General features: G+C 53.4%; 1 protein-coding gene across 2 annotated transcripts in view; it reads left to right on the top strand.

Annotated features, from left to right (window-relative positions):
* The first annotated feature begins 4111 nt into the window (after positions 1-4111).
* The window catches only part of TOB2 (transducer of ERBB2, 2), a 14047-nt gene continuing 8346 nt past the window's right edge, over positions 4112-9812 (top strand). Inside the window, exon 1 of one of the 2 annotated variants that reach the window (XM_011945074.1) lies at positions 4112-4879. The gene's annotated coding sequence lies outside the window, so the exon portion shown is untranslated. Of the gene's footprint in view, positions 4884-9812 lie in introns of both variants that reach the window. The other variant, XM_011945075.1, reaches the window with a different exon arrangement.

Genomic DNA, 9812 nt, shown 5'->3' with positions numbered 1-9812 from the left:
TTTGAGATGGAGTCTTGCTCTGTCACCAGACTGGAGTGCAGTGACAGGATCTCGGCTCACTGCAACCTCCGCCTCACGGGTTCAAGCAATTCCCCTGCCTCAGCCTCAGGCGCATACCACCATGCCTGGCTAATTGTTTGTATTTTAGTAGAGAAGGGATTTTTTTTTTTTTGAGACAGAGTCCCACTTTGTTGTCCAGGCCGGAGTGCAATCGTGCAGTCTCAGCTCGCTGCAACCTCTGACTCCCGGGTTCAAGCAATTATCTTGTCTCAGCCTCCTGAGTAGCTGGGATTACAGGCAACCGCCACCATGCTCAGCTATTTTTTTTTTTTTTTTTTTGTATTTTTAATAGAGATGGTGTTTCACCATGTTGGCCAGGCTGGTCTCAAACTCATTACCTCAGGTGATCTGTCTGCCTTGGCCTCCCAAAGTCCTGGGATTACAGGCGTGAGCTACGGTGCCCAGCCTGTAGAGACGGGGTTTCACTACATTGGCCAGGATGTTCTCAATCTCCTGATCTTGTGATCCACCCGCCTTGGCCTCCCAGAGTCCTGGGATTACAGGTGTGAGCCACCAGGCACCTGTGGCGTTTTTTTGGTTTTTTTTTTTTTTTGAGACGGAGTTTTGCTCTTGTTGCGCAGGCTGGAGTGCAATGGTGTGATCTCAGCTAACTGCAACCTCTGCCTCCCAGGTTCAAGCAATTCTCCTACCTCAGCCTCCCTAGTAGCTGGGATTACAAGCATGTGCCACCATGCCTGGCTAATTTTGTATTTTTAGTAGAGACGGTGTTTCTCCATGTTGGTCAGGCTGGTCTCAAGCTCCTGACCTCAGGTAATCTGCCTGCCTCGGCCTCCCAAAGTACTGGGATTACAGGCGTGAGCCACCGCGCCCAGCCAGACCTGTAGCTTTTTAATTGTAGTTTGAAGCAAGGATATAGAAGGAAAAGATTCTTTGCCTTGCCTGGAATTTTCCTGTCTTAAAAGACTCTGATTATTTCCACCTGTCCCTAGTCACTCCGTTCCTTATCAGCTCTATCCAGAGGGGCCTGTTGAGACCACCAAAGCTAAAATGTTACTTTCTTTGAACACTGCATTTTAGCATCTTAGCAAGACAGGTTTACTTACCTTGTTTACTAGACTTCACAGTATTGGTGAATATATAAAAAATCATTTGTCGGCTGGGCATGGTGGCTTATGCCTGTAATCCAAGCACTTCGGGAAGCCAAGTGCTTGAGGTTAGAAGTTCGAGACCAGCCTGACCAACATGGTGAAACCCCGACTCTACTAAAAATACAAAAATTAGCCAGGTGTGGTGGCACATGCCTCTAATCCCAGCTACTCAGGAGGCTGAGGCAGGACAATCACTTGAAACCAGGAGGTGGAGGTTGCAGTGAGCTGAAATCACGCCACTGGACTCCAGCCTGGGCAACAGAGCAAGACTCTGTCTCAAAATAAATAATAAATGAACAATAAATAAATTTTTTAAAAAAATCATTTTTCTTAAGTAGGCAACCATGCTTCCCCAAAACCAGTTTCTGTCTTTACGTCTGCTGAAGAAATCAAATTGAGGAACTATTTTCTTGGATAACTTCAAAGAAACAATACGAAATTTCTTGCCCTGGAGTGTGTATGAAAGGGTGATGCATCTGTGCGAGTTAAGTGGGGCCAATTATGACCAGCCTGACTTGTCATGGCGCCACATCTTGCTTACTCTCAGACAGGGGATGTGCCTCCACCTTCTCCCTGCCTAACTTGCTTGCTCACGGAGCTCACCATTTTGCAAGCACGGTGCATGCCTGTCAACATATGATTATTCAAAATGGGAGGGGAATCTGAAATGCCTGAGTAGGCATTCAGCTCAAAATTAAGCCCTGGCAAGATGTAATCACACACTGGGAAGGAAAAAAAAAACTTCTTCTTCCTCACCACATGATAGAGACATCAGCAGTTGAGAAGGGTGGTTACCTTTTTTCCCCTCGATTTTATCTTTTCCTACTTACATGCTAACCTTTTACCCAGAGCTCCCACCAAGGAGTCTGGATTTCTCATTTCATTCTAATGCTGCTGCTGCTGCTCAGGGCTGGTATCTTTCCAGCGTTGCAGAAGAGATTCTATTAAATGCACAAACACGCAGAAATTCATGGCCTTCCTTCTAAGAGTTCAGTCCGCCCTCCCTCAGCCTGTCCGAAATGGTAGAAGACGTCTACCCTTTAACTGCTTATATATACTCCAGCTGCCCCTCCTAAGACGCCGTAGGACAACTCGCTTTAGCTCACCTTCACCTTTACCGTTGTCAGAAGTTCCACATTGGAGAGCGCACACCATACTGAGCACAGGATATGCAGGATATGCAGAGGCAATTTGGCCCAAACACTAAACTTTTAAGAACAGCAACGATTTGAGCCAGGCTTTACATACAGCATCACATTTAATCCCCTACACGAGCTCCATTTTATAGATGAGGAAACTGAGGTTTGATGATGTCAAGCGTTTTGCATTAAATCAAGATCACACAGTAGGTAGCAGAACTGGGATGTAAACCCACCTAGTTTCATGGCTGCCTTAATGACTACAAATACCAGCATCCCTTGCCTTGCCCGCGGGCGCAAACGCACACTCTCAAGGGCCCAGTCTTAGCGGCTGGATCCTAAACCCAATCAGACACCGCTTCTCCCTTTCCCGCGACCAATGGGAAGGCTGTTGCTAACACGCCTGCTATATTTTTAGCTTTCAGTGCTCTGGGAGCGTGTGGGTCGGCTGAGCCTCTCTGCCTGGTGGAAGATCTAGGGGAAAAGAGAGAAGGGGAGGGTAGGAGGAAAGGGAGGGTGCAGCGGGGCTGTGCGGGAGGGGGCGTGTGTGTGACGCTGTCACTCGCTGACGCACAAAGCAAGTAGTCCCTGGAGGTGCCCCCGGGGTTGCGGTGCTCAGAAGTGTGGGGGATGGGGGGCGCTCAGGCTCCCTCCCGCCTCCCTGTCCCTGTGGAGTTTGCCCTCCAGCCCGGCATGTCTCTGTTGCATTCAGGGACAGCGCATTTAAACCCCCGACGCTACCGGTGCTCTCCGCCCTTGCCAAAAAAAGCGATCAAGAAAAAAAAAAAGCAAACTGGAAACTTTCGGATCTCGCCACCCAACGTGGGGTTGGCGGCTGCTGCTGGGCCGGAACTGTCTGGCATGACAAAAAAGGTGGGGGCGGGAGGGGAGAACCGGGAAATGGGCGATCTAAGGAGGGACAGGGGAGAAGACCTCACTCATAGTCCCCCGGGGGCTCCACACTGCACCTTCCGGCACTCCTGTCCGCCTGTGACAGCAGAAGACGACCCTCCCTATCCGTGGTTCTGTGTCCCGCACAGTCACAAAGAGGCAGAGCAGCCCGCGTGGCCAGAGCCGGGGCAGGGGGCCTCAGCGCGCGGGCCTGGCGCGCCCGGTCCCGGGTTCGCGGAGCCTCGCTCCGCCGCTCGAGGGGCCGTAGTGGGTGCGAGCCTTGCGCCCGTTGCACGGTCAGGGACTATCCCACGCCGGCGGGACTGTGACTAGAAGAAATGTGGTTCTCCCGCGTGCCCCACACTGGGGTCGCTGGCCAGAGAGAGCAAACAAGAGTTGGGAGAGGAGCTGCGCCCGCGCGCCCTCGCAGAGCCGGAGCCAGAGACGGTGAGGGGAAGGTCCCTTGTGGCGCTCGGCTCGTTTCATGGCCGGCAGCCTCATCTAGCCTCCTCTTACTCCCGCACAGCGTGGCCCAGGCCCCAGAGTCCCCCTCGCCTTTCTTTCGACGTTGAGTCCCCCGAGGAAGCACAAGGCGCTCGGAAGACTCAGGCCTGCCCAAAACGAGTCCGAAACGTTTCCGGAGCCCGCGTCGTCCCCTCGGCTCCCCCTCCCGCAGAGGCCGTAACTGGGGCGATGGGATCGCCGTGGACACGGCCAGACGCTCGGAGCAGGAGGGAAGGCCCCGGGAAACGGCTCGGGCAAACGTCCGGACCCTGGGCGCCGAGGCAGGTGCAGGGCGGACGACTCAGCGGGGGGTTCCAGAGGGCAAGGCGACGCCCTCCCCTCCCCGCGATACTCGTCCCCCAAACACAACTAAAGGGAGAGTGCACTGTGCTCGGCCCGTGAGCAACCCGGCCCCAGGTCGCCCCCAGCCCTCACGTTGCGCCTCTGGAGAACACCTCACACAATGCGCACAAGTTCAGAGAGTCGTATGGGAATGAAGGAAAGGAGTGCGGCGCGGCGCTGTGACGGGGAGGGGACGGAGGGGAAACGCACGCATGACCTGCGAGCACAGAAGGGCCCAGGAGGTGGTTCGCGAAGCGCCAGCGAGCTGAGGCGCGGGGCTGGCTGGGAAGTAGTCCCGGCCGGGCCCCGGCCCCGCCCCTGCAGGGCGGAGGGACGCATCACGCAGGGGTGGGGAAGCCGGATCCGTGCGCAGGGTTGCTAAGGGTGAAACTTTTCATTGACTTTGCTCACTTCGGGACGGGGCGCGGGAAGGTGCGGGTTGTTGGCTGAGGCAAGTCAGTGGCTCGGGCGACGCGGGGCCAGAAGGGCAGGACCGCCCGCCGGCGACAGCCCAGACCGTCTTCCGTTCCGCGACACGAACCACCCTCCGGTCCGCCATCCCCGCGTCGTCGCCGCTGATCTGCCCCCTCGCCCGCCCTCCGGCCCCCAGCCGCGGAGCCCGACCTCCTAAGAGCTGAAAGAAATTCTTGAGAGTCATAGTCCATAGCCCCCTGCTTCGTCCCCCAACCCTCAACGACGAAAAGGACTTCGGCCCCCCGGCCCGGCGGCGCCCGGGAAAGAAGGGAGAGCGACCTCCGCCCGGTGCTCAGGACCACCCTGGAGGGAGAAGCCGCCCTGCGGCCGGCAGAGCGCCCCGCCGCCGCGGAGACCCGAGTGAGTGAGTTGGGGGGTGTGCGGGCGGGGGGCCCGCCCCGAGACCCAGCCGGCCGGACTGCCTCTCCCACCCCGCCCCACTCCCGCTTGGCTGGATTCTCCACGTTGCTGCCGCTCCCTCCCGCCTGGCCAGCATTTTCTTTCGCCATCCAGCTTCCCTCTAGATCCCACTTTCCCCTGCTCCTCTTCTCACGCCATCTCTGCTCCTGGGGTGCCCAAGAGCTCCCTTTTCTCCCAGTTCCAAGAGTGGCCCTCTCCTGGGTGGGGTGCATTTCCTCCCTTCCCCGCCTCCCCCAGTTCTTTATATCCCTGCTACTCGCTAGATCTTCCTTGTTCTTCAAAGAAACATAACTCCCTCCACCGTTAAATAAATCCGAGGAAGGAAGGGGATCCAGGCCTTGTTTTTCTGCTTCTTTTCCCGTGTGCAGGGAAGGGGGGTGGTAATTGTTAATAGGCTCTATTTCTGGCTCTGTGGAGCCTGAAGGGTGGAGGTTGGACACCCCTTTGGCGAGGGGACAGGTCAGTGGAGATTGTCCTTGGGCCACTGAGCCAGAGTTCACCATTTCGGCTTGAGCTCTTTATACTCTTCAGTGTTTTAATGGAAAATTGGGCAGAAAAAAGTACCCTTAGAGCAGTGCCAGTGAGTGGATTCTGTTTATCTTGGTAAGGTGCCTGCGAGGTGGGGCCCTATCCCCAAACTCCTTCCCCTCCTGTCCAGAGGATGAACTGTGCCCTTGACCACCAGAAATCTGGGAGGGGAAGGGGAGGGTGCAGAGAGGAGGCACAGCCGGCAGGCCCTCTCCCTCCCCCAGGAAAAACCAGAACCCCGCACAGCAAGCTTCAGCTTGGGACCGGTGGAGGCCAGTCTCTGGTGCTACTCCGTATCTAAACGGTCTTTTTCTCCTTCTTACCCACCCTACCCTGGGAATGGGTCCTTCAACTCTGATTTTCCGACAGAAAAACAATCCTATTTCTTTCTTGGGCTTCTGCCCCCATTCCTCCGTGAAGCATAGGGGAAAGAAGCTTGTGTGGGAGGAAGGATTAAGGAGGTTTAACACCCAGTAGGGGAGCTTGCCGAAGATCTGGTAAGTCTGGTCGTAGAGCAGACCTTGCAATGGGAGGAGACACACAATTTTAGTATGAGAAGATGCTCAGGTGTCAGGTGTACAGCTTTTTCTTCTCTGCCTGGGAACCTTTTCCTATTTCCCTCTCCCGGATCTGGTTACTCAGACTTGGATTAGAAATGGGGTGAGGCTTGGGCCCTGCTGGCCTTGGCCTGGCGCCTCCCCACAGCTTGACTGGAAATTTCTTTGGCCGGGAGGACGGGAGAACTGGTTTGATTCCTGCCTCTCCTTTCCTGGCTGTTGGGGCGCTGGAGCCGAGTCCGCTAGGCATTAAGTGAAAAAGACCGGTTTCCCTTTGAATCCACCGTCCATCCAGCAACCCCACACGGACCGCCCAGGCCCTGGAATTCAGATTGAGTGCGGGAAAGGGGGTCGTGACCTTATCTAAGCCAGCCCACCCCTTTCACCCAGAAAAAGCTCATTAGAAGCAGATCCTAGTTTCAACAGTGATGGAAGGCGATGAAGGGAAAGGTGGGAAAGTTAGGCTCTCGTAAAGCCTAGAGGATGTGGTGGGGCCATACAATATGGGGAGTAGGCCTTTGGGGTAGAGTCTATGTGAAATGTATTAGGCGATGGGAGGGGGGCGCCGGCCCGCCACATCGCGCATGTGCATCGGAAACTTTTCCTGGGCTCTTCGACCCTCGGTCGGCTCCCCTTACTGGGCATGCGTATTGCGGCCACTTGGGCCTTCGCAAAGTACTCAGGGAAGTGTAGTGTGCAGGGAAAGTAGGTCACTCGCTACCGCCTGTTCCTGAGGCGTTCGAGGACTACAATTCCCAGAGTGCAGAGCGTGCCCTCACCGCCGGCCTCTCCACCTACGTTTGGGTTGAGTCGAGTTTTCCTGGCTTCTCAGGAACATGGAGTGCCCTAGAAAGGGTCTTCTTAGCCGAAAGGGTCCTTGTAGTCAGACCTAGAATTGACCGGTCTATGTCTGGGGGAGATGATGTGAGACTGGGCGTGGTGGTGCAGTCAGTCGGCACCAGTCCTGGAAGGCTTTCAATTCACACCCGCCCGTCTGGGCCGCTGCCTCTGGGACCAGTGAGTTGGGGCGGATCCCCTGTCTTACCAAGGAGAGGAGCTGCCTGTGTTTGGCTCTCACTCCCCGGGCATCCACCCGGTCTGTGACACCTACTGGCCCTGCACGCTCAGTTGAGTCCTGTAGTCCGTCACTGTAGAACAGTTTGCACGTTTAAGACTTAGAGGTGTCTGAATATTTTTTTAGGTTTGGGGCTCAGTGGATTCCATCACCATTATCCCTCTTTTCCCTCTTTGAAACAGAATTTTTTTTCTAAAAAATCTTCCGGCCGGTGCTATGGCTCACGCCTGTAATCCCAACACTTTGGGAGGCTGAGGCGGGCAGCGGATCACCTGAGGTCGGGAGTTCGAGACCAGCCTGACCAACATGGAGAAAGCCCGTCTCTACTAAAAATACAAAATTAGCCAGGCGTGGTGGCGCATTCCTGTAATCCCAGTTACTCAGGAGGCTGAGGCAGGAGAATCGCTTGAACCCGGGAGGCGGCGGTTGCAGTGAGCCGAGATCACGCCCCTGCACTCCAGCGTGGGCAACAAGAGTGAAACTCCATCTCAAAAAAAAAAAAAAAAAAAAATTCTGGCTAGGCGGTAGCTCACGCCTGTAATCCCAACACTTTGGGAGGCCGAGGTGAGCGGGTCACGAGGTCAGGAGTTCGAGACCAGCCTGGCCAACATGGTGAAGCCCCGTCTCTACTAAAAATACAAAATTTAGCTGGGCGTGGTCCTGAGCGCCTGTTATCCCAGCTACTCGGGAGGCTGAGGCAGGAGAGTTGGCTGAACCCGGGAAGCGGAGGTTGCAGTGAGCCAAGATGGCGCCATTGCACTCCAACTCTGGGCTACAGAGCAAGACTCCGTCTCGGGGGCGGGTGGAGGGGAAGCCAAAAGTCTTCCTTTGCTTCTGACATTAGAGCAGGCAGGCGCGCGCGCGCGCGCACACACACACACACACACACTTTCCTCACATTTTTGTCAGAGGTTCTCTCTGGAATCTGCACTGACTGAGGCTTCTTTCGAGCTTCACGCCCTACTTCTTCCCTCGTCGTCTTTCTCCTAGGCACCTACTCTTTAAAACGCGAGTCAGCACAAGGGATCAGAATCCAGGTTAACTTTGCTGCTGTTAGTAAACAAGTGAGGGTAAGATTCTTAGTGAAATTGGACAGAATTTTGCTCTCATATTTGCCCTTTTTAATAGGTTGACAAAAGGGAGATTTTTATTCTTCTTGCTCCCTTTTTGGCCGTTTGTGCCTACACTGGGGTTGGAAAAGATCTTAGCGTACTCTGCAGCCACTTAAGCGAATCCCTGTACTTGTTCCCTTTATTGACAGGTAGTTATTTCTACGGTTTCTAATTTTACTATAATATTATAATATATAAATGTTTTATATATAAGCACTAGAATTTGTTCGTAGCTTTTTAAAAAAATGAACAAACTCCTCTGAATGGCCACTCCTATCTTGAGCTAAAGACAAGCCAGCACCAGTGCTTTAATCCTCTGTTCCATAAGCTTCTTGCAATCAAAATTAGAGCCTGAGCTGATAGAGCAGAAAATCTCATTCTGGTTGTCCATCATTTTTATAAGGTTCCACCCCACAGCCATCTGGTCCAGCCTGTTCTCTAATTAAAGAGGCAAAGGTGGCATTATATGCTTCCTTCTTTGTGTGGCAACATCACTGAGGTATAAATTGGTGTGCAGCTTTAGTTGCTTATGCTGCAGAAAATGGTTAGCTAGGCAGGGCTGATGACAGTGGTTCTATTGTATTTTGGGGTGGGAGGCTTATTTCCCAATGACTTTGGCCTGCATTTAAAATGCTCTCATTTTGAGGCCGAACTGTTCAGGAGTAGTTAACTTGAAGGCAATTATGCAGCCAGGTTTGAGGAGGCCTGGAAAGGTGTAGAAGCCCTTTGCTCTCAGTGGAATACCAAGAGGTACATTTTAAGAGGCCATGTGGTGCCTTGGGAGAAGTATCATATGTTGACCAGTCTGTTTTAGATTTCAAAAATACTTTGGAAGCACCGTCTTTAACACCAGGTTCCATTCTAGGGAACCAGTATCAACTTTCCTCACAACTTTTTTTTTATTTTTTTATTTTTTGAGGCAGAATCTCACTTTGTCGTTCAGACTGGAGTGCAGTGGCACGATCTTGGCTCACTGCAACTTCCGCCTCCCGGGTTCAAGCAATTCTCCTGCCTCAGCCTCCTGAGTAGCTGAGGTTATAGGCGCATGCCACCACACCTGGCTAATTTTTTATTTTTAGTAGAGACAAGGTTTCACCATGTTGGTCAGGCTGGTCTCTAACTCCTGACCTTGTGATCTGTCCACCTCAGGCTCACAAAGTGCTGGGATTACAGGCATGAGCCACCATGCCCGGCTAATATTTGTGTTTTTAGTAGAGACGGGGTTTCGCCATGTTGGCCAGGCTGGTCTTGAATTCCTAGCCTCAAGTGATCCACCTGCCTCGGCCTCCCGAAGTGCTGGGATTACAGGTGTGAGCCACCACACCTGGCTCTTCAGAACTTTTTAGTCTGCTCCTTGTTGGACACCTCTATGGACCACGTGGCCCTTCAGACCTCTGTTCCTGAGGAAAGGCCCATGGTTCTGGTGGGCAGCTTTGTATCTGCTGATGAGCGTGATCCTTATAAACAGAAAGCCATTTTTATTCTTTCTACTATTCTTACTTTTTTTTTTTTTTTTTTTGAGATAGAGTCTTGCTCTGTCACCCAGACTGGAATGCAATGGCACGATCTCGGCTCACTGCAACCTCTGCCTCCTGGGTTCA

The sequence above is a fragment of the Colobus angolensis genome, unplaced genomic scaffold (genome assembly GCF_000951035.1).
Source record: "Colobus angolensis palliatus isolate OR3802 unplaced genomic scaffold, Cang.pa_1.0 Scaffold239, whole genome shotgun sequence".
NCBI classification, from domain to species: domain Eukaryota; kingdom Metazoa; phylum Chordata; class Mammalia; order Primates; family Cercopithecidae; genus Colobus; species Colobus angolensis.
The sequence above is the reverse complement of the archived record's forward strand: the minus strand, read 5'-3'. Positions and strand labels throughout refer to the sequence as shown.